Source organism: Cibotium barometz, chromosome 9, assembly GCF_041138505.1.
Source record: "Cibotium barometz isolate CiBa-2024 chromosome 9, ASM4113850v1, whole genome shotgun sequence".
NCBI lineage: Eukaryota > Viridiplantae > Streptophyta > Polypodiopsida > Cyatheales > Cibotiaceae > Cibotium > Cibotium barometz.
In genome coordinates this window covers 54,264,096-54,290,130 of record NC_141054.1, presented here as the reverse complement: position 1 = coordinate 54,290,130, position 26,035 = coordinate 54,264,096, and positions in this window count along the sequence as shown.

Here is a 26,035-nt window from a genome sequence, read left to right as displayed (position 1 = left end):
AAACAGAGTATGCGGGGAGCCCAGATCTGGTGCCTTCCACTTCAAATGAGCTCAAATGCTTTCAAAGGCATCAATAGCAATGAGTCTAGTAGAGGATTAAGCCAAGAAACACAAGATTTGACCAAATAATGAAAGCTTAATCTCTGTTTTACCAAAGTCACCTGCTGCAGATTTGATGAAGAGCTTGGATCTCTCTGTAGACTTAATGAAATTGATTTCTGTCTTCACCAGCTTGTAGAGCATGCTTGATTACCCCTTGGGCTAAGAGGAATTAGAAACCTTTGATCTGTGGAAGTAGAAATCACCAATTCATCTCAGAAAAATGGCGCCTGCAAAATTCGTAAATCTGGCTGCATCCGCCCCGCTGGCGGTTTGCTGCTCCCTTTGGATGGGCTTGAAGCCAATGATGTTAGCTAGCTTGTGTATAAAGCTTGTGCCCTAATTTTATGTGTGCAAGGTGCTAGAGACCCTCCACTGGCTGGGGGTGAAGGGGAAGATGAAGAACTCACTAAAAATTGATTTTTTTTTGCTAATTACCTACTAATCCTAATTAATTCACTAATGGGCTCATAAATCTGGTTGATTCTAGGCATGGCTCTGATACCATGTTGAAATTTGAGCAAAATGATGAGCTATGGTGGATCAAACACTAGAATCAACATAATTAACAAAGTGATTAGCAAGTGATTAAGACGTAATTAGTGAATAATTAGCACATAGATTAATGTAGGCATGGATACTCAAAAACCAACAAATTCTCATTAGGGCTATGCCTCAATTTATAGAGTTTACATCAAGCATCTAATCCCATTGATTTCTCCATGATTCACTCCCTGAATATCTCCACCTTTTGCCTGATTCTCTCCACCTCTTCTCTTTTCCCTGAATATCTCCCAGAATAACTCCACACTCCTAAATTCCCTCATGCTACCCATTATTCTCTCCCAGTAGATTCTTCTAACCTTTTCACAGGTTCTTTCACAATTACATCTCCTCTTTTACAGCCTCTATCCAAGAGCTTGTTCCCACACACACCCTATTCACTTGTATATTTCAACACCTCCCCTCAAGTGAATAATCCTAGCACACCTGGACCCTATATCAAGTTTCCCTCTTACTTGATAGCCTGCGACCAGTGCCTCGAGTCCCTAAACTCATAGTCCTTGACACTCTCTCTCTCTATGTGTCCAAGGCTTACTATAGTTGCCTGCGACCTTGACTAAAGTGCTCACACAAACATCTACCACGTGGCCTACATCATCGGTGGCTCAGAGGTGGTTTTACTTTATTGGGGCAGGTTACATTGGATTGTGGGGTCTCTCTCTCTCTCTCTCTCTCTCTCAGAAAAGATGATCCGACTCCACTTCCCTTGGAGCCTCCATGAAGTTTGCCGATGTCGTTCCTTCTCCACTGGGTTTGCTGTAGCAGTCTCTTGCCATGTGTCCTGGCTTTCCACAGTTGTTGCAAGTGAAGGTCCTCCCTCCTACTCTGCCTCTTCCTCGTCCTCGTCCTCGAGAGAATCCTCCTCGGGTGAAGAATGCTTTTTCCTCTCCTGCTGTTGAGTCGAGCCCTTTCTTCTCTTTGCCTCTGCTCTCTTGCTCTAGTAGAGCTGCTTCTATCTCGTGTATCTTCAGTTTAGGTACATTCTTTAGTGTTGCTACAATGTTTTCATAATCTCCTTTGTCCACACTCTTCAAAAGTACAGCTAATGCTTCATCATCTTCTACCTTTTTGCCAATAGCTGTCAGCTGTTGCTTAATGCTTTTATATTTGTTCAAGTGTGTGATTAAAGGTTCACTTTCCTTCATGTCTAATTTGTAGAATTGCATTAACAGATTTATCTTGAAATTTTTTGCTTGTGTACCAAATAATTTATTGAGTTCATCCCATGCATCTTTTGCCCACTGTATCCCTGTGATATGATGAATGATCTCATCATTTAAACTGAGTGCAATAAGTCCCAATGCTTTTTCATTCCTACTCTTCCACTCATTTTCTCCTCTCTCTGGGCATTCATCTCTCCCTTCAACTAATCCCCACAGATTTTTCCTCATCAGCAAATACATGGTTTTTGTTTGCCATGTATAAAACTGTTCCCCATTAAATTTGGCTATTTCCTGTGCTGAATTCATGGTGATGTGAAGGGGGTCTTACCTCTTGATCCAAAATCAAGATTCAAGGGTAGTGTCTACCCTTTTACAACTCAATCTGGTGTTTAATAGATGATTACAATAATTTTATCAGCATAAAATCACCAGAAATTACATTAAATTAAGGGTAACCAATTTGTACGGGATGGTTGGAGTATCAAACCAACTCCGATTTGCAATCTGAAGCTTTAGGGATCTGTATCAGATACCTAATGATTAATTTGAACCCTCAATTGCACCAAAATACAATGATTAGCACTGATTAATCATTGATTAGCAAATTAATGCTCTGGTTTGTGTGCAGAAAACAGAGTATGCGGGGAGCCCAGATCTGGTGCCTTCCACTTCAAATGAGCTCAAATGCTTTCAAAGGCATCAATAGCAATGAGTCTAGTAGAGGATTAAGCCAAGAAACACAAGATTTGACCAAATAATGAAAGCTTAATCTCTGTTTTACCAAAGTCACCTGCTGCAGATTTGATGAAGAGCTTGGATCTCTCTGTAGACTTGATGAAATTGATTTCTGTCTTCACCAGCTTGTAGAGCATGCTTGATTACCCCTTGGGCTAAGAGGAATTAGAAACCTTTGATCTGTGGAAGTAGAAATCACCAATTCATCTCAGAAAAACGGCGCCTGCAAAATTCGTAAATCTGGCTGCATCCGCTGGCGGTTTGCTACTCCCTTTGGATGGGCTTGAAGCCAATGATGTTAGCTAGCTTGTGTATAAAGCTTGTGCCCTAATTTTATGTGTGCAAGGTGCTAGAGACCCTCCACTAGCTGGGGGTGAAGGGGAAGATGAAGAACTCACTAAAAATTGATTTTTTTTGCTAATTACCTACTAATCCTAATTAATTCACTAATGGGCTCATAAATCTGGTTGATTCTAGGCATGGCTCTGATACCATGTTGAAATTTGAGCAAAATGATGAGCTATGGTGGATCAAACACTAGAATCAACATAATTAACAAAGTGATTAGCAAGTGATTAAGGCGTAATTAGTGAATAATTAGCACGTAGATTAATGTAGGCATGGATACTCAAAAATCAGCAAATTCTCATTAGGGCTATGCCTCAATTTATAGAGTTTACATCAAGCATCTAATCCCATTGATTTCTCCATGATTCACTCCCTGAATATCTCCACCTTTTGCCTGATTCTCTCCACCTCTTCTCTTTTCCCTGAATATCTCCCAGAATAACTCCACACTCCTAAATTCCCTCATGCTACCCATTATTCTCTCCCAGTAGATTCTTCTAACCTTTTCACAGGTTCTTTCACAATTACATCTCCTCTTTTACAGCCTCTATCCAAGAGCTTGTTCCCACACACACCCTATTCACTTGTATATTTCAACACCTCCCCTCAAGTGAATAATCCTAGCACACCTGGACCCTATATCAAGTTTCCCTCTTACTTGATAGCCTGCGACCAGTGCCTCGAGTCCCTAAACTCATAGTCCTTGACACTCTCTCTCTCTATGTGTCCAAGGCTTACTATAGTTGCCTGCGACCTTGACTAAAGTGCTCACACATACATCTACCACGTGGCCTACATCATCGGTGGCTTAGAGGTGGTTTTACTTTATTGGGGCAGGTTACATTGGATTGTGGGGTCTCTCTCTCTCTCTCTCTCTCAGAAAAGATGATCCGACTCCACTTCCCTTGGAGCCTCCATGAAGTTTGCCGATGTCGTTCCTTCTCCACTGGGTTTGCTGTAGCAGTCTCTTGCCATGTGTCCTGGCTTTCCACAGTTGTTGCAAGTGAAGGTCCTCCCTCCTACTCTGCCTCTTCCTCGTCCTCGTCCTCGAGAGAATCCTCCTCGGGTGAAGAATGCTTTTTCCTCTCCTGCTGTTGAGTCGAGCCCTTTCTTCTCTTTGCCTCTGCTCTCTTGCTCTAGTAGAGCTGCTTCTATCTCGTGTATCTTCAGTTCAGGTACATTCTTTAGTGTTTTCATAATCTCCTTTGTCCACACTCTTCAAAAGTACAGCTAATGCTTCATCATCTTCTACCTTTTTGCCAATAGCTGCCAGCTGTTGCTTAATGCTTTTATATTTGTTCAAGTGTGTGATTAAAGGTTCACTTTCCTTCATGTCCAATTTGTAGAATTGCATTAACAGATTTATCTTGGAATTTTTTGCTTGTGTACCAAATAATTTATTGAGTTCATCCCATGCATCTTTTGCCCACTGTATCCCTGTGATATGATGAATGATCTCATCATTTAAACTGAGTGCAATAAGTCCCAATGCTTTTTCATTCCTACTCTTCCACTCATTTTCTCCTCTCTCTGGGCATTCATCTCTCCCTTCAACTAATCCCCACAGATTTTTCCTCATCAGCAAATACATGGTTTTTGTTTGCCATGTATAAAACTGTTTCCCATTAAATTTGGCTATTTCCTATGCTGAATTCATGGTGATGTGAAGGGGGTCTTACCTCTTGATCCAAAATCAAGATTCAAGGGTAGTGTCTACCCTTTTACAACTCAATCTGGTGTTTAATAGATGATTACAATAATTTTATCAGCATAAAATCACCAGAAATTACATTAAATTAAGGGTAACCAATTTGTACGGGATGGTTGGAGTATCAAACCAACTCCGATTTGCAATCTGAAGCTTTAGGGATCTGTATCAGATACCTAATGGTTAATTTGAACCCTCAATTGCACCAAAATACAGTGATTAGTACTGATTAATCACTGATTAGCAAATTAATGCTCTGGTTTGTGTGCAAAAATTAGAGTATGCGGGGAGCCCAGATCTGGTGCCTTCCACTTCAAATGAGCTCAAATGCTTTCAAAGGCATCAATAGCAATGAGTCTAGTAGAGGATTAAGCCAAGAAACACAAGATTTGACCAAATAATGAAAGCTTAATCTCTGTTTTACCAAAGTCACCTGCTGCAGATTTGATGAAGAGCTTGGATCTCTCTGTAGACTTAATGTAATTGATTTCTGTCTTCACCAGCTTGTAGAGCATGCTTGATTACCCCTTGGGCTAAGAGGAATTAGAAACCTTTGATCTGTGGAAGTAGAAATCACCAATTCATCTCAGAAAAATGGCGCCTGCAAAATTCGTAAATCTGGCTGCATCCGCTGGCGGTTTGCTGCTCCCTTTGGATGGGCTTGAAGCCAATGATGTTAGCTAGCTTGTGTATAAAGCTTGTGCCCTAATTTTATGTGTGCAAGGTGCTAGAGACCCTCCACTGGCTGGGGGTGAAGGGGAAGATGAAGAACTCACTAAAAATTGATTTTTTTTGCTAATTACCTACTAATCCTAATTAATTCACTAATGGGCTCATAAATCTGGTTGATTCTAGGCATGGCTCTGATACCATGTTGAAATTTGAGCAAAATGATGAGCTATGGTGGATCAAACACTAGAATCAATATAATTAACAAAGTGATTAGCAAGTGATTAAGACGTAATTAGTGAATAATTAGCACATAGATTAATGTAGGCATGGATACTCAAAAACCAGCAAATTCTCATTAGGGCTATGCCTCAATTTATAGAGTTTACATCAAGCATCTAATCCCATTGATTTCTCCATGATTCACTCCCTGAATATCTCCACCTTTTGCCTGATTCTCTCCACCTCTTCTCTTTTCCCTGAATATCTCCCAGAATAACTCCACACTCCTAAATTCCCTCATGCTACCCATTATTCTCTCCCAGTAGATTCTTCTAACCTTTTCACAGGTTCTTTCACAATTACATCTCCTCTTTTACAGCCTCTATCCAAGAGCTTGTTCCCACACACACCCTATTCACTTGTATATTTCAACACCTCCCCTCAAGTGAATAATCCTAGCACACCTGGACCCTATATCAAGTTTCCCTCTTACTTGATAGCCTGCGACCAGTGCCTCGAGTCCCTAAACTCATAGTCCTTGACACTCTCTCTCTCTATGTGTCCAAGGCTTACTATAGTTGCCTGCGACCTTGACTAAAGTGCTCACACATACATCTACCACGTGGCCTACATCATCGGTGGCTCAGAGGTGGTTTTACTTTATTGCGGCAGGTTACATTGGGTTGTGGGGTCTCTCTCTCTCTCTCTCTCTCTCTCTCTCTCTCTCAGAAAAGATGATCCGACTCCACTTCCCTTGGAGCCTCCATGAAGTTTGCCGATGTCGTTCCTTCTCCACTGGGTTTGCTGTAGCAGTCTCTTGCCATGTGTCCTGGCTTTCCACAGTTGTTGCAAGTGAAGGTCCTCCCTCCTACTCTGCCTCTTCCTCGTCCTCGTCCTCGAGAGAATCCTCCTCGGGTGAAGAATGCTTTTTCCTCTCCTGCTGTTGAGTCGAGCCCTTTCTTCTCTTTGCCTCTGCTCTCTTGCTCTAGTAGAGCTGCTTCTATCTCGTGTATCTTCAGTTCAGGTACATTCTTTAGTGTTTTCATAATCTCCTTTGTCCACACTCTTCAAAAGTACAGCTAATGCTTCATCATCTTCTACCTTTTTGCCAATAGCTGCCAGCTGTTGCTTAATGCTTTTATATTTGTTCAAGTGTGTGATTAAAGGTTCACTTTCCTTCATGTCCAATTTGTAGAATTGCATTAACAGATTTATCTTGGAATTTTTTGCTTGTGTACCAAATAATTTATTGAGTTCATCCCATGCATCTTTTGCCCACTGTATCCCTGTGATATGATGAATGATCTCATCATTTAAACTGAGTGCAATAAGTCCCAATGCTTTTTCATTCCTACTCTTCCACTCATTTTCTCCTCTCTCTGGGCATTCATCTCTCCCTTCAACTAATCCCCACAGATTTTTCCTCATCAGTAAATACATGGTTTTTGTTTGCCATGTATAAAACTGTTCCCCATTAAATTTGGCTATTTCCTGTGCTGAATTCATGGTGATGTGAAGGGGGTCTTACCTCTTGATCCAAAATCAAGATTCAAGGGTAGTGTCTACCCTTTTACAACTCAATCTGGTGTTTAATAGATGATTACAATAATTTTATCAGCATAAAATCACCAGAAATTACATTAAATTAAGGGTAACCAATTTGTACGGGATGGTTGGAGTATCAAACCAACTCCGATTTGCAATCTGAAGCTTTAGGGATCTGTATCAGATACCTAATGATTAATTTGAACCCTCAATTGCACCAAAATACAATGATTAGCACTGATTAATCATTGATTAGCAAATTAATGCTCTGGTTTGTGTGCAGAAAACAGAGTATGCGGGGAGCCCAGATCTGGTGCCTTCCACTTCAAATGAGCTCAAATGCTTTCAAAGGCATCAATAGCAATGAGTCTAGTAGAGGATTAAGCCAAGAAACACAAGATTTGACCAAATAATGAAAGCTTAATCTCTGTTTTACCAAAGTCACCTGCTGCAGATTTGATGAAGAGCTTGGATCTCTCTGTAGACTTAATGAAATTGATTTCTGTCTTCACCAGCTTGTAGAGCATGCTTGATTACCCCTTGGGCTAAGAGGAATTAGAAACCTTTGATCTGTGGAAGTAGAAATCACCAATTCATCTCAGAAAAATGGCGCCTGCAAAATTCGTAAATCTGGCTGCATCCGCTGGCGGTTTGCTGCTCCCTTTGGATGGGCTTGAAGCCAATGATGTTAGCTAGCTTGTGTATAAAGCTTGTGCCCTAATTTTATGTGTGCAAGGTGCTAGAGACCCTCCACTGGCTGGGGGTGAAGGGGAAGATGAAGAACTCACTAAAAATTGATTTTTTTTTGCTAATTACCTACTAATCCTAATTAATTCACTAATGGGCTCATAAATCTGGTTGATTCTAGGCATGGCTCTGATACCATGTTGAAATTTGAGCAAAATGATGAGCTATGGTGGATCAAACACTAGAATCAACATAATTAACAAAGTGATTAGCAAGTGATTAAGACGTAATTAGTGAATAATTAGCACATAGATTAATGTAGGCATGGATACTCAAAAACCAGCAAATTCTCATTAGGGCTATGCCTCAATTTATAGAGTTTACATCAAGCATCTAATCCCATTGATTTCTCCATGATTCACTCCCTGAATATCTCCACCTTTTGCTTGATTCTCTCCACCTCTTCTCTTTTCCCTGAATATCTCCCAGAATAACTCCACACTCCTAAATTCCCTCATGCTACCCATTATTCTCTCCCAGTAGATTCTTCTAACCTTTTCACAGGTTCTTTCACAATTACATCTCCTCTTTTACAGCCTCTATCCAAGAGCTTGTTCCCACACACACCCTATTCACTTGTATATTTCAACACCTCCCCTCAAGTGAATAATCCTAGCACACCTGGACCCTATATCAAGTTTCCCTCTTACTTGATAGCCTGCGACCAGTGCCTCGAGTCCCTAAACTCATAGTCCTTGACACTCTCTCTCTCTATGTGTCCAAGGCTTACTATAGTTGCCTGCGACCTTGACTAAAGTGCTCACACATACATCTACCACGTGGCCTACATCATCGGGGTGGCTCAGAGGTGGTTTTACTTTATTGGGGCAGGTTACATTGGGTTGTGGGGTCTCTCTCTCTCTCTCTCTCTCTCTCAGAAAAGATGATCCGACTCCACTTCCCTTGGAGCCTCCATGAAGTTTGCCGATGTCGTTCCTTCTCCACTGGGTTTGCTGTAGCAGTCTCTTGCCATGTGTCCTGGCTTTCCACAGTTGTTGCAAGTGAAGGTCCTCCCTCCTACTCTGCCTCTTCCTCGTCCTCGTCCTCGAGAGAATCCTCCTCGGGTGAAGAATGCTTTTTCCTCTCCTGCTGTTGAGTCGAGCCCTTTCTTCTCTTTGCCTCTGCTCTCTTGCTCTAGTAGAGCTGCTTCTATCTCGTGTATCTTCAGTTCAGGTACATTCTTTAGTGTTTTCATAATCTCCTTTGTCCACACTCTTCAAAAGTACAGCTAATGCTTCATCATCTTCTACCTTTTTGCCAATAGCTGCCAGCTGTTGCTTAATGCTTTTATATTTGTTCAAGTGTGTGATTAAAGGTTCACTTTCCTTCATGTCCAATTTGTAGAATTGCATTAACAGATTTATCTTGGAATTTTTTGCTTGTGTACCAAATAATTTATTGAGTTCATCCCATGCATCTTTTGCCCACTGTATCCCTGTGATATGATGAATGATCTCATCATTTAAACTGAGTGCAATAAGTCCCAATGCTTTTTCATTCCTACTCTTCCACTCATTTTCTCCTCTCTCTGGGCATTCATCTCTCCCTTCAACTAATCCCCACAGATTTTTCCTCATCAGTAAATACATGGTTTTTGTTTGCCATGTATAAAACTGTTCCCCATTAAATTTGGCTATTTCCTGTGCTGAATTCATGGTGATGTGAAGGGGGTCTTACCTCTTGATCCAAAATCAAGATTCAAGGGTAGTGTCTACCCTTTTACAACTCAATCTGGTGTTTAATAGATGATTACAATAATTTTATCAGCATAAAATCACCAGAAATTACATTAAATTAAGGGTAACCAATTTGTACGGGATGGTTGGAGTATCAAACCAACTCCGATTTGCAATCTGAAGCTTTAGGGATCTGTATCAGATACCTAATGATTAATTTGAACCCTCAATTGCACCAAAATACAATGATTAGCACTGATTAATCATTGATTAGCAAATTAATGCTCTGGTTTGTGTGCAGAAAACAGAGTATGCGGGGAGCCCAGATCTGGTGCCTTCCACTTCAAATGAGCTCAAATGCTTTCAAAGGCATCAATAGCAATGAGTCTAGTAGAGGATTAAGCCAAGAAACACAAGATTTGACCAAATAATGAAAGCTTAATCTCTGTTTTACCAAAGTCACCTGCTGCAGATTTGATGAAGAGCTTGGATCTCTCTGTAGACTTAATGAAATTGATTTCTGTCTTCACCAGCTTGTAGAGCATGCTTGATTACCCCTTGGGCTAAGAGGAATTAGAAACCTTTGATCTGTGGAAGTAGAAATCACCAATTCATCTCAGAAAAATGGCGCCTGCAAAATTCGTAAATCTGGCTGCATCCGCTGGCGGTTTGCTGCTCCCTTTGGATGGGCTTGAAGCCAATGATGTTAGCTAGCTTGTGTATAAAGCTTGTGCCCTAATTTTATGTGTGCAAGGTGCTAGAGACCCTCCACTGGCTGGGGGTGAAGGGGAAGATGAAGAACTCACTAAAAATTGATTTTTTTTTGCTAATTACCTACTAATCCTAATTAATTCACTAATGGGCTCATAAATCTGGTTGATTCTAGGCATGGCTCTGATACCATGTTGAAATTTGAGCAAAATGATGAGCTATGGTGGATCAAACACTAGAATCAACATAATTAACAAAGTGATTAGCAAGTGATTAAGACGTAATTAGTGAATAATTAGCACATAGATTAATGTAGGCATGGATACTCAAAAACCAGCAAATTCTCATTAGGGCTATGCCTCAATTTATAGAGTTTACATCAAGCATCTAATCCCATTGATTTCTCCATGATTCACTCCCTGAATATCTCCACCTTTTGCTTGATTCTCTCCACCTCTTCTCTTTTCCCTGAATATCTCCCAGAATAACTCCACACTCCTAAATTCCCTCATGCTACCCATTATTCTCTCCCAGTAGATTCTTCTAACCTTTTCACAGGTTCTTTCACAATTACATCTCCTCTTTTACAGCCTCTATCCAAGAGCTTGTTCCCACACACACCCTATTCACTTGTATATTTCAACACCTCCCCTCAAGTGAATAATCCTAGCACACCTGGACCCTATATCAAGTTTCCCTCTTACTTGATAGCCTGCGACCAGTGCCTCGAGTCCCTAAACTCATAGTCCTTGACACTCTCTCTCTCTATGTGTCCAAGGCTTACTATAGTTGCCTGCGACCTTGACTAAAGTGCTCACACATACATCTACCACGTGGCCTACATCATCGGGGTGGCTCAGAGGTGGTTTTACTTTATTGGGGCAGGTTACATTGGGTTGTGGGGTCTCTCTCTCTCTCTCTCTCTCTCTCAGAAAAGATGATCCGACTCCACTTCCCTTGGAGCCTCCATGAAGTTTGCCGATGTCGTTCCTTCTCCACTGGGTTTGCTGTAGCAGTCTCTTGCCATGTGTCCTGGCTTTCCACAGTTGTTGCAAGTGAAGGTCCTCCCTCCTACTCTGCCTCTTCCTCGTCCTCGTCCTCGAGAGAATCCTCCTCGGGTGAAGAATGCTTTTTCCTCTCCTGCTGTTGAGTCGAGCCCTTTCTTCTCTTTGCCTCTGCTCTCTTGCTCTAGTAGAGCTGCTTCTATCTCGTGTATCTTCAGTTCAGGTACATTCTTTAGTGTTTTCATAATCTCCTTTGTCCACACTCTTCAAAAGTACAGCTAATGCTTCATCATCTTCTACCTTTTTGCCAATAGCTGCCAGCTGTTGCTTAATGCTTTTATATTTGTTCAAGTGTGTGATTAAAGGTTCACTTTCCTTCATGTCCAATTTGTAGAATTGCATTAACAGATTTATCTTGGAATTTTCTGCTTGTGTACCAAATAATTTATTGAGTTCATCCCATGCATCTTTTGCCCACTGTATCCCTGTGATATGATGAATGATCTCATCATTTAAACTGAGTGCAATAAGTCCCAATGCTTTTTCATTCCTACTCTTCCACTCATTTTCTCCTCTCTCTAGGCATTCATCTCTCCCTTCAACTAATCCCCACAGATTTTTCCTCATCAGCAAATACATGGTTTTTGTTTGCCATGTATAAAACTGGCCATTTCCTGTGCTGAATTCGTAAATCTGGCTGCATCCGCTGGCGGTTTGCTGCTCCCTTTGGATGGGCTTGAAGCCAATGATGTTAGCTAGCTTGTGTATAAAGCTTGTGCCCTAATTTTATGTGTGCAAGGTGCTAGAGACCCTCCACTGGCTGGGGGTGAAGGGGAAGATGAAGAACTCACTAAAAATTGATTTTTTTTGCTAATTACCTACTAATCCTAATTAATTCACTAATGGGCTCATAAATCTGGTTGATTCTAGGCATGGCTCTGATACCATGTTGAAATTTGAGCAAAATGATGAGCTATGGTGGATCAAACACTAGAATCAACATAATTAACAAAGTGATTAGCAAGTGATTAAGACGTAATTAGTGAATAATTAGCACATAGATTAATGTAGGCATGGATACTCAAAAACCAGCAAATTCTCATTAGGGCTATGCCTCAATTTATAGAGTTTACATCAAGCATCTAATCCCATTGATTTCTCCATGATTCACTCCCTGAATATCTCCACCTTTTGCCTGATTCTCTCCACCTCTTCTCTTTTCCCTGAATATCTCCCAGAATAACTCCACACTCCTAAATTCCCTCATGCTACCCATTATTCTCTCCCAGTAGATTCTTCTAACCTTTTCACAGGTTCTTTCACAATTACATCTCCTCTTTTACAGCCTCTATCCAAGAGCTTGTTCCCACACACACCCTATTCACTTGTATATTTCAACACCTCCCCTCAAGTGAATAATCCTAGCACACCTGGACCCTATATCAAGTTTCCCTCTTACTTGATAGCCTGCGACCAGTGCCTCGAGTCCCTAAACTCATAGTCCTTGACACTCTCTCTCTCTATGTGTCCAAGGCTTACTATAGTTGCTTGCGACCTTGACTAAAGTGCTCACACATACATCTACCACGTGGCCTACATCATCGGTGGCTCAGAGGTGGTTTTACTTTATTGGGGCAGGTTACATTGGGTTGTGGGGTCTCTCTCTCTCTCTCTCTCTCTCTCTCAGAAAAGATGATCCGACTCCACTTCCCTTGGAGCCTCCATGAAGTTTGCCGATGTCGTTCCTTCTCCACTGGGTTTGCTGTAGCAGTCTCTTGCCATGTGTCCTGGCTTTCCACAGTTGTTGCAAGTGAAGGTCCTCCCTCCTACTCTGCCTCTTCCTTGTCCTCGTCCTCGAGAGAATCCTCCTCGGGTGAAGAATGCTTTTTCCTCTCCTGCTGTTGAGTCGAGCCCTTTCTTCTCTTTGCCTCTGCTCTCTTGCTCTAGTAGAGCTGCTTCTATCTCGTGTATCTTCAGTTCAGGTACATTCTTTAGTGTTGCTACAATGTTTTCATAATCTCCTTTGTCCACACTCTTCAAAAGTACAGCTAATGCTTCATCATCTTCTACCTTTTTGCCAATAGCTGCCAATTGCTTTTATATTTGTTCAAGTGTGTGATTAAAGGTTCACTTTCCTTCATGTCCAATTTGTAGAATTGCATTAACAGATTTATCTTGGAATTTTTTGCTTGTGTACCAAATAATTTATTGAGTTCATCCCATGCATCTTTTGCCCACTGTATCCCTGTGATATGATGAATGATCTCATCATTTAAACTGAGTGCAATAAGTCCCAATGCTTTTTCATTCCTACTCTTCCACTCATTTTCTCCTCTCTCTGGGCATTCATCTCTCCCTTCAACTAATCCCCACAGATTTTTCCTCATCAGCAAATACATGGTTTTTGTTTGCCATGTATAAAACTGTTCCCCATTAAATTTGGCTATTTCCTGTGCTGAATTCATGGTGATGTGAAGGGGGTCTTACCTCTTGATCCAAAATCAAGATTCAAGGGTAGTGTCTACCCTTTTACAACTCAATCTGGTGTTTAATAGATGATTACAATAATTTTATCAGCATAAAATCACCAGAAATTACATTAAATTAAGGGTAACCAATTTGTACGGGATGGTTGGAGTATCAAACCAACTCCGATTTGCAATCTGAAGCTTTAGGGATCTGTATCAGATACCTAATGGTTAATTTGAACCCTCAATTGCACCAAAATACAGTGATTAGCACTGATTAATCACTGATTAGCAAATTAATGCTCTGGTTTGTGTGCAGAAAACAGAGTATGCGGGGAGCCCAGATCTGGTGCCTTCCACTTCAAATGAGCTCAAATGCTTTCAAAGGCATCAATAGCAATGAGTCTAGTAGAGGATTAAGCCAAGAAACACAAGATTTGACCAAATAATGAAAGCTTAATCTCTGTTTTACCAAAGTCACCTGCTGTGCAGATTTGATGAAGAGCTTGGATCTCTCTGTAGACTTGATGAAATTGATTTCTGTCTTCACCAGCTTGTAGAGCATGCTTGATTACCCCTTGGGCTAAGAGGAATTAGAAACCTTTGATCTGTGGAAGTAGAAATCACCAATTCATCTCAGAAAAACGGCGCCTGCAAAATTCGCAAATCTGGCTGCATCCGCTGGCGGTTTGCTGCTCCCTTTGGATGGGCTTGAAGCCAATGATGTTAGCTAGCTTGTGTATAAAGCTTGTGCCCTAATTTTATGTGTGCAAGGTGCTAGAGACCCTCCACTGGCTGGGGGTGAAGGGGAAGATGAAGAACTCACTAAAAATTGATTTTTTTTTGCTAATTACCTACTAATCCTAATTAATTCACTAATGGGCTCATAAATCTGGTTGATTCTAGGCATGGCTCTGATACCATGTTGAAATTTGAGCAAAATGATGAGCTATGGTGGATCAAACACTAGAATCAACATAATTAACAAAGTGATTAGTAAGTGATTAAGACGTAATTAGTGAATAATTAGCACATAGATTAATGTAGGCATGGATACTCAAAAACCAGCAAATTCTCATTAGGGCTATGCCTCAATTTATAGAGTTTACATCAAGCATCTAATCCCATTGATTTCTCCATGATTCACTCCCTGAATATCTCCACCTTTTGCCTGATTCTCTCCACCTCTTCTCTTTTCCCTGAATATCTCCCAGAATAACTCCACACTCCTAAATTCCCTCATGCTACCCATTATTCTCTCCCAGTAGATTCTTCTAACCTTTTCACAGGTTCTTTCACAATTACATCTCCTCTTTTACAGCCTCTATCCAAGAGCTTGTTCCCACACACACCCTATTCACTTGTATATTTCAACACCTCCCCTCAAGTGAATAATCCTAGCACACCTGGACCCTATATCAAGTTTCCCTCTTACTTGATAGCCTGCGACCAGTGCCTCGAGTCCCTAAACTCATAGTCCTTGACACTCTCTCTCTCTACGTGTCCAAGGCTTACTATAGTTGCCTGCGACCTTGACTAAAGTGCTCACACATACATCTACCACGTGGCCTACATCATCGGTGGCTCAGAGGTGGTTTTACTTTATTGGGGCAGGTTACATTGGGTTGTGGGGTCTCTCTCTCTCTCTCTCTCTCTCTCAGAAAAGATGATCCGACTCCACTTCCCTTGGAGCCTCCATGAAGTTTGCCGATGTCGTTCCTTCTCCACTGGGTTTGCTGTAGCAGTCTCTTGCCATGTGTCCTGGCTTTCCACAGTTGTTGCAAGTGAAGGTCCTCCCTCCTACTCTGCCTCTTCCTCGTCCTCGTCCTCGAGAGAATCCTCCTCGGGTGAAGAATGCTTTTTCCTCTCCTGCTGTTGAGTCGAGCCCTTTCTTCTCTTTGCCTCTGCTCTCTTGCTCTAGTAGAGCTGCTTCTATCTCGTGTATCTTCAGTTCAGGTACATTCTTTAGTGTTTTCATAATCTCCTTTGTCCACACTCTTCAAAAGTACAGCTAATGCTTCATCATCTTCTACCTTTTTGCCAATAGCTGCCAGCTGTTGCTTAATGCTTTTATATTTGTTCAAGTGTGTGATTAAAGGTTCACTTTCCTTCATGTCCAATTTGTAGAATTGCATTAACAGATTTATCTTGGAATTTTTTGCTTGTGTACCAAATAATTTATTGAGTTCATCCCATGCATCTTTTGCCCACTGTATCCCTGTGATATGATGAATGATCTCATCATTTAAACTGAGTGCAATAAGTCCCAATGCTTTTTCATTCCTACTCTTCCACTCATTTTCTCCTCTCTTTGGGCATTCATCTCTCCCTTCAACTAATCCCCACAGATTTTTCCTCATCAGCAAATACATGGTTTTTGTTTGCCATGTATAAAACTGTTCCCCATTAAATTTGGCTATTTCCTGTGCTGAATTCATGGTGATGTGAAGGGGGTCTTACCTCTTGATCCAAAATCAAGATTCAAGGGTAGTGTCTACCCTTTTACAACTCAATCTGGTGTTTAATAGATGATTACAATAATTTTATCAGCATAAAATCACCAGAAATTACATTAAATTAAGGGTAACCAATTTGTACGGGATGGTTGGAGTATCAAACCAACTCCGATTTGCAATCTGAAGCTTTAGGGATCTGTATCAGATACCTAATGGTTCATTTGAACCCTCAATTGCACCAAAATACAGTGATTAGCACTGATTAATCACTGATTAGCAAATTAATGCTCTGGTTTGTGTGCAAAAAACAGAGTATGCGGGGAGCCCAGATCTGGTGCCTTCCACTTCAAATGAGCTCAAATGCTTTCAAAGGCATCAATAGCAATGAGTCTAGTAGAGGATTAAGCCAAGAAACACAAGATTTGACCAAATAATGAAAGCTTAATCTCTGTTTTACCAAAGTCACCTGCTGCAGATTTGATGAAGAGCTTGGATCTCTCTGTAGACTTGATGAAATTGATTTCTGTCTTCACCAGCTTGTAGAGCATGCTTGATTACCCCTTGGGCTAAGAGGAATTAGAAACCTTTGATCTGTGGAAGTAGAAATCACCAATTCATCTCAGAAAAACGGCGCCTGCAAAATTCGTAAATCTGGCTGCATCCGCTGGCGGTTTGCTGCTCCCTTTGGATGGGCTTGAAGCCAATGATGTTAGCTAGCTTGTGTATAAAGCTTATGCCCTAATTTTATGTGTGCAAGGTGCTAGAGACCCTCCACTGGCTGGGGGTGAAGGGGAAGATGAAGAACTCACTAAAAATTGATTTTTTTTTGCTAATTACCTACTAATCCTAATTAATTCACTAATGGGCTCATAAATCTGGTTGATTCTAGGCATGGCTCTGATACCATGTTGAAATTTGAGCAAAATGATGAGCTATGGTGGATCAAACACTAGAATCAACATAATTAACAAAGTGATTAGTAAGTGATTAAGACGTAATTAGTGAATAATTAGCACATAGATTAATGTAGGCATGGATACTCAAAAACCAGCAAATTCTCATTAGGGCTATGCCTCAATTTATAGAGTTTACATCAAGCATCTAATCCCATTGATTTCTCCATGATTCACTCCCTGAATATCTCCACCTTTTGCCTGATTCTCTCCACCTCTTCTCTTTTCCCTGAATATCTCCCAGAATAACTCCACACTCCTAAATTCCCTCATGCTACCCATTATTCTCTCCCAGTAGATTCTTCTAACCTTTTCACAGGTTCTTTCACAATTACATCTCCTCTTTTACAGCCTCTATCCAAGAGCTTGTTCCCACACACACCCTATTCACTTGTATATTTCAACACCTCCCCTCAAGTGAATAATCCTAGCACACTTGGACCCTATATCAAGTTTCCCTCTTACTTGATAGCCTGCGACCAGTGCCTCGAGTCCCTAAACTCATAGTCCTTGACACTCTCTCTCTCTATGTGTCCAAGGCTTACTATAGTTGCCTGCGACCTTGACTAAAGTGCTCACACATACATCTACCACGTGGCCTACATCATCGGTGGCTCAGAGGTGGTTTTACTTTATTGGGGCAGGTTACATTGGGTTGTGGGGTCTCTCTCTCTCTCTCTCTCTCTCAGAAAAGATGATCCGACTCCACTTCCCTTGGAGCCTCCATGAAGTTTGCCGATGTCGTTCCTTCTCCACTGGGTTTGCTGTAGCAGTCTCTTGCCATGTGTCCTGGCTTTCCACAGTTGTTGCAAGTGAAGGTCCTCCCTCCTACTCTGCCTCTTCCTCGTCCTCGTCCTCGAGAGAATCCTCCTCGGGTGAAGAATGCTTTTTCCTCTCCTGCGGTTGAGTCGAGCCCTTTCTTCTCTTTGCCTCTGCTCTCTTGCTCTAGTAGAGCTGCTTCTATCTCGTGTATCTTCAGTTCAGGTACATTCTTTAGTGTTTTCATAATCTCCTTTGTCCACACTCTTCAAAAGTACAGCTAATGCTTCATCATCTTCTACCTTTTTGCCAATAGCTGCCAGCTGTTGCTTAATGCTTTTATATTTGTTCAAGTGTGTGATTAAAGGTTCACTTTCCTTCATGTCCAATTTGTAGAATTGCATTAACAGATTTATCTTGGAATTTTTTGCTTGTGTACCAAATAATTTATTGAGTTCATCCCATGCATCTTTTGCCCACTGTATCCCTGTGATATGATGAATGATCTCATCATTTAAACTGAGTGCAATAAGTCCCAATGCTTTTTCATTCCTACTCTTCCACTCATTTTCTCCTCTCTCTGGGCATTCATCTCTCCCTTCAACTAATCCCCACAGATTTTTCCTCATCAGCAAATACATGGTTTTTGTTTGCCATGTATAAAACTGTTCCCCATTAAATTTGGCTATTTCCTGTGCTGAATTCATGGTGATGTGAAGGGGGTCTTACCTCTTGATCCAAAATCAAGATTCAAGGGTAGTGTCTATCCTTTTACAACTCAATCTGGTGTTTAATAGATGATTACAATAATTTTATCAGCATAAAATCACCAGAAATTACATTAAATTAAGGGTAACCAATTTGTACGGGATGGTTGGAGTATCAAACCAACTCCGATTTGCAATCTGAAGCTTTAGGGATCTGTATCAGATACCTAATGGTTCATTTGAACCCTCAATTGCACCAAAATACAGTGATTAGCACTGATTAATCACTGATTAGCAAATTAATGCTCTAGTTTGTGTGCAGAAAACAGAGTATGCGGGGAGCCCAGATCTGGTGCCTTCCACTTCAAATGAGCTCAGATGCTTTCAAAGGCATCAATAGCAATGAGTCTAGTAGAGGATTAAGCCAAGAAACACAAGATTTGACCAAATAATGAAAGCTTAATCTCTGTTTTACCAAAGTCACCTGCTGCAGATTTGATGAAGAGCTTGGATCTATCTGTAGACTTGATGAAATTGATTTCTGTCTCCACCAGCTTGTAGAGCATGCTTGATTACCCCTTGGGCTAAGAGGAATTAGAAACCTTTGATCTGTGGAAGTAGAAATCATCAATTCATCTCAAAAAAACGGCGCCTGCAAAATTCGTAAATCTGGCTGCATCCGCTGGCGGTTTGCTGCTCCCTTTGGATGGGCTTGAAGCCAATGATGTTAGCTAGCTTGTGTATAAAGCTTGTGTCCTAATTTTATGTGTGCAAGGTGCTAGAGACCCTCCACTGGCTGGGGGTGAAGGGGAAGATGAAGAACTCACTAAAAATTGATTTTTTTTGCTAATTACCTACTAATCCTAATTAATTCACTAATGGGCTCATAAATCTGGTTGATTCTAGGCATGGCTCTGATACCATGTTGAAATTTGAGCAAAATGATGAGCTATGGTGGATCAAACACTAGAATCAACATAATTAACAAAGTGATTAGCAAGTGATTAAGACATAATTAGTGAATAATTAGCACATAGATTAATGTAGGCATGGATACTCAAAAACCAGCAAATTCTCATTAGGGCTATGCCTCAATTTATAGAGTTTACATCAAGCATCTAATCCCATTGATTTCTCCATGATTCACTCCCTGAATATCTCCACCTTTTGCTTGATTCTCTCCACCTCTTCTCTTTACCCTGAATATCTCCCAGAATAACTCCACACTCCTAAATTCCCTCATTCTACCCATTACTCTCTCCCCGTAGATTCTTCTAACCTTTTCACAGGTTCTTTCACAATTACATCTCCTCTTTTACAGCCTCTATCCAAGAGCTTGTTCCCACACACACCCTATTCACTTGTATATTTCAACACCTCCCCTCAAGTGAATAATCCTAGCACACCTGGACCCTATATCAAGTTTCCCTCTTACTTGATAGCCTGCGACCAGTGCCTCGAGTCCCTAAACTCATAGTCCTTGACACTCTCTCTCTCTCTATGTGTCCAAGGCTTACTATAGTTGCCTGCGACCTTGACTAAAGTGCTCACACATACATCTACCACGTGGCCTACATCATCGGTGGCTCAGAGGTGGTTTTACTTTATTGGGGCAGGTTACATTGGGTTGTGGGGTCTCTCTCTCTCTCTCTCTCTCTCTCTCAGAAAAGATGATCCGACTCCACTTCCCTTGGAGCCTCCATGAAGTTTGCCGATGTCGTTCCTTCTCCACTGGGTTTGCTGTAGCAGTCTCTTGCCATGTGTCCTGGCTTTCCACAGTTGTTGCAAGTGAAGGTCCTCCCTCCTACTCTGCCTCTTCCTCGTCCTCGTCCTCGAGAGAATCCTCCTCGGGTGAAGAATGCTTTTTCCTCTCCTGCTGTTGAGTCGAGCCCTTTCTTCTCTTTGCCTCTGCTCTCTTGCTCTAGTAGAGCTGCTTCTATCTCGTGTATCTTCAGTTCAGGTACATTCTTTAGTGTTTTCATAATCTCCTTTGTCCACACTCTTCAAAAGTACAGCTAATGCTTCATCATCTTCTACCTTTTTGCCAATAGCTGCCAGCTGTTGCTTAATGCTTTTATATTTGTTCAAGTGTGTGATTAAAGGTTCACTTTGGTTCATGTCCAATTTGTAGAATTGCATTAACAGATTTATCTTGGAATTTTTTGCTTGTGTACCAAATAATTTATTGAGTTCATCCCATGCATCTTTTGCCCACTGTATCCCTGTGATATGATGAATGATCTCATCATTTAAACTGAGTGCAATAAGTCCCAATGCTTTTTCATTCCTACTCTTCCACTCATTTTCTCCTCTCTCTGGGCATTCATCTCTCCCTTCAACTAATCCCCACAGATTTTTCCTCATCAGCAAATACATGGTTTTTGTTTGCCATGTATAAAACTGTTCCCCATTAAATTTGGCTATTTCCTGTGCTGAATTCATGGTGATGTGAAGGGGGTCTTACCTCTTGATCCAAAATCAAGATTCAAGGGTAGTGTCTACCCTTTTACAACTCAATCTGGTGTTTAATAGATGATTACAATAATTTTATCAGCATAAAATCACCAGAAATTACATTAAATTAAGGGTAACCAATTTGTACGGGATGGTTGGAGTATCAAACCAACTCCGATTTGCAATCTGAAGCTTTAGGGATCTGTATCAGATACCTAATGGTTAATTTGAACCCTCAATTGCACCAAAATACAGTGATTAGCACTGATTAATCACTGATTAGCAAATTAATGCTCTGGTTTGTGTGCAGAAAACAGAGTATGCGGGGAGCCCAGATCTGGTGCCTTCCACTTCAAATGAGCTCAAATGCTTTCAAAGGCATCAATAGCAATGAGTCTAGTAGAGGATTAAGCCAAGAAACACAAGATTTGACCAAATAATGAAAGCTTAATCTCTGTTTTACCAAAGTCACCTGCTGCTGCTGCAGATTTGATGAAGAGCTTGGATCTCTCTGTAGACTTGATGAAATTGATTTCTGTCTTCACCAGCTTGTAGAGCATGCTTGATTACCCCTTGGGCTAAGAGGAATTAGAAACCTTTGATCTGTGGAAGTAGAAATCACCAATTCATCTCAGAAAAACGGTGCCTGCAAAATTCGTAAATCTGGCTGCATCCGCTGGCGGTTTGCTGCTCCCTTTGGATGGGCTTGAAGCCAATGATGTTAGCTAGCTTGTGTATAAAGCTTGTGCCCTAATTTTATGTGTGCAAGGTGCTAGAGACCCTCCACTGGCTGGGGGTGAAGGGGAAGATGAAGAACTCACTAAAAATTGATTTTTTTTGCTAATTACCTACTAATCCTAATTAATTCACTAATGGGCTCATAAATCTGGTTGATTCTAGGCATGGCTCTGATACCATGTTGAAATTTAAGCAAAATGATGAGCTATGGTGGATCAAACACTAGAATCAACATAATTAACAAAGTGATTAGCAAGTGATTAAGACGTAATTAGTGAATAATTAGCACATAGATTAATGTAGGCATGGATACTCAAAAACCAGCAAATTCTCATTAGGGCTATGCCTCAATTTATAGAGTTTACATCAAGCATCTAATCCCATTGATTTCTCCATGATTCACTCCCTGAATATCTCCACCTTTTGCCTGATTCTCTCCACCTCTTCTCTTTTCCCTGAATATCTCCCAGAATAACTCCACACTCCTAAATTCCCTCATGCTACCCATTATTCTCTCCCAGTAGATTCTTCTAACCTTTTCACAGGTTCTTTCACAATTACATCTCCTCTTTTACAGCCTCTATCCAAGAGCTTGTTCCCACACACACCCTATTCACTTGTATATTTCAACACCTCCCCTCAAGTGAATAATCCTAGCACACCTGGACCCTATATCAAGTTTCCCTCTTACTTGATAGCCTGCGACCAGTGCCTCGAGTCCCTAAACTCATAGTCCTTGACACTCTCTCTCTCTATGTGTCCAAGGCTTACTATAGTTGCCTGCGACCTTGACTAAAGTGCTCACACATACATCTACCACGTGGCCTACATCATCGGTGGCTCAGAGGTGGTTTTACTTTATTGGGGCAGGTTACATTGGATTGTGGGGTCTCTCTCTCTCTCTCTCTCTCAGAAAAGATGATCCGACTCCACTTCCCTTGGAGCCTCCATGAAGTTTGCCGATGTCGTTCCTTCTCCACTGGGTTTGCTGTAGCAGTCTCTTGCCATGTGTCCTGGCTTTCCACAGTTGTTGCAAGTGAAGGTCCTCCCTCCTACTCTGCCTCTTCCTCGTCCTCGTCCTCGAGAGAATCCTCCTCGGGTGAAGAATGCTTTTTCCTCTCCTGCTGTTGAGTCGAGCCCTTTCTTCTCTTTGCCTCTGCTCTCTTGCTCTAGTAGAGCTGCTTCTATCTCGTGTATCTTCAGTTTAGGTACATTCTTTAGTGTTGCTACAATGTTTTCATAATCTCCTTTGTCCACACTCTTCAAAAGTACAGCTAATGCTTCATCATCTTCTACCTTTTTGCCAATAGCTGCCAGCTGTTGCTTAATGCTTTTATATTTGTTCAAGTGTGTGATTAAAGGTTCACTTTCCTTCATGTCTAATTTGTAGAATTGCATTAACAGATTTATCTTGAAATTTTTTGCTTGTGTACCAAATAATTTATTGAGTTCATCCCATGCATCTTTTGCCCACTGTATCCCTGTGATATGATGAATGATCTCATCATTTAAACTGAGTGCAATAAGTCCCAATGCTTTTTCATTCCTACTCTTCCACTCATTTTCTCCTCTCTCTCTGGGCATTCATCTCTCCCTTCAACTAATCCCCACAGATTTTTCCTCATCAGCAAATACATGGTTTTTGTTTGCCATGTATAAAACTGTTCCCCATTAAATTTGGCTATTTCCTGTGCTGAATTCATGGTGATGTGAAGGGGGTCTTACCTCTTGATCCAAAATCAAGATTCAAGGGTAGTGTCTACCCTTTTACAACTCAATCTGGTGTTTAATAGATGATTACAATAATTTTATCAGCATAAAATCACCACAAATTACATTAAATTAAGGGTAACCAATTTGTACGGGATGGTTGGAGTATCAAACCAACTTCGATTTGCAATCTGAAGCTTTAGGGATCTGTATCAGATACCTAATGGTTAATTTGAACCCTCAATTGCACCAAAATATAGTGATTAGCACTGATTAATCACTGATTAGCAAATTAATGCTCTAGTTTGTGTGCAGAAAACAGAGTATGCGGGGAGCCCAGATCTGGTGTCTTCCACTTCAAATGAGCTCAAATGCTTTCAAAGGCATCAATAGAAATGAGTCTAGTAGAGGATTAAGCCAAGAAACACAAGATTTGACCAAATAATGAAAGCTTAATCTCTGTTTTACCAAAGTCACCTGCTGGCAGATTTGATGAAGAGCTTGGATCTCTCTGTAGACTTGATGAAATTGATTTCTGTCTTCACCAGCTTGTAGAGCATGCTTGATTACCCCTTGGGCTAAGAGGAATTAGAAACCTTTGATCTGTGGAAGTAGAAATCACCAATTCATCTCAGAAAAACGGTGCCTGCAAAATTCGTAAATCTGGCTGCATCCGCTGGCGGTTTGCTGCTCCCTTTGGATGGGCTTGAAGCCAATGATGTTAGCTAGCTTGTGTATAAAGATTGTGCCCTAATTTTATGTGTGCAAGGTGCTAGAGACCCTCCACTGGCTGGGGGTGAAGGGGAAGATGAAGAACTCACTAAAAATTGATTTTTTTGCTAATTACCTACTAATCCTAATTAATTCACTAATCGGCTCATAAATCTGGTTGATTCTAGGCATGGCTTTGATACCATGTTGAAATTTGAGCAAAATGATGAGCTATGGTGGATCAAACACTAGAATCAACATAATTAACAAAGTGATTAGCAAGTGATTAAGACGTAATTAGTGAATAATTAGCACATAGATTAATGTAGGCATGGATACTCAAAAATCAGCAAATTCTCGTTAGGGCTATGCCTCAATTTATAGAGTTTACATCAAGCATCTAATCCCATTGATGTCTCCATGATTCACTCCCTGAATATCTCCACCTTTTGCCTGATTCTCTCCACCTCTTCTCTTTTCCCTGAATATCTCCCAGAATAACTCCACACTCCTAAATTCCCTCATGCTACCCATTATTCTCTCCCAGTAGATTCTTCTAACCTTTTCACAGGTTCTTTCACAATTACATCTCCTCTTTTACAGCCTCTATCCAAGAGCTTGTTCCCACACACACCCTATTCACTTGTATATTTCAACACCTCCCCTCAAGTGAATAATCCTAGCACACCTGGACCCTATATCAAGTTTCCCTCTTACTTGATAGCCTGCGACCAGTGCCTCGAGTCCCTAAACTCATAGTCCTTGACACTCTCTCTCTCTATGTGTCCAAGGCTTACTATAGTTGCCTGCGACCTTGACTAAAGTGCTCACACATACATCTACCACGTGGCCTACATCATCGGTGGCTCAGAGGTGGTTTTACTTTATTGGGGCAGGTTACATTGGGTTGTGGGGTCTCTCTCTCTCTCTCTCTCTCTCTCTCAGAAAAGATGATCCGACTCCACTTCCCTTGGAGCCTCCATGAAGTTTGCCGATGTCGTTCCTTCTCCACTGGGTTTGCTGTAGCAGTCTCTTGCCATGTGTCCTGGCTTTCCACAGTTGTTGCAAGTGAAGGTCCTCCCTCCTACTCTGCCTCTTCCTCGTCCTCGTCCTCGAGAGAATCCTCCTCGGGTGAAGAATGCTTTTTCCTCTCCTGCTGTTGAGTCGAGCCCTTTCTTCTCTTTGCCTCTGCTCTCTTGCTCTAGTAGAGCTGCTTCTATCTCGTGTATCTTCAGTTCAGGTACATTCTTTAGTGTTTTCATAATCTCCTTTGTCCACACTCTTCAAAAGTACAGCTAATGCTTCATCATCTTCTACCTTTTTGCCAATAGCTGCCAGCTGTTGCTTAATGCTTTTATATTTGTTCAAGTGTGTGATTAAAGGTTCACTTTCCTTCATGTCCAATTTGTAGAATTGCATTAACAGATTTATCTTGGAATTTTTTGCTTGTGTACCAAATAATTTATTGAGTTCATCCCATGCATCTTTTGCCCACTGTATCCCTGTGATATGATGAATGATCTCATCATTTAAACTGAGTGCAATAAGTCCCAATGCTTTTTCATTCCTACTCTTCCACTCATTTTCTCCTCTCTCTGGGCATTCATCTCTCCCTTCAACTAATCCCCACAGATTTTTCCTCATCAACAAATACATGGTTTTTGTTTGCCATGTATAAAACTGTTCCCCATTAAATTTGGCTATTTCCTGTGCTGAATTCATGGTGATGTGAAGGGGGTCTTACCTCTTGATCCAAAATCAAGATTCAAGGGTAGTGTCTACCCTTTTACTACTCAATCTGGTGTTTAATAGATGATTACAATAATTTTATCAGCATAAAATCACCAGAAATTACATTAAATTAAGGGTAACCAATTTGTACGGGATG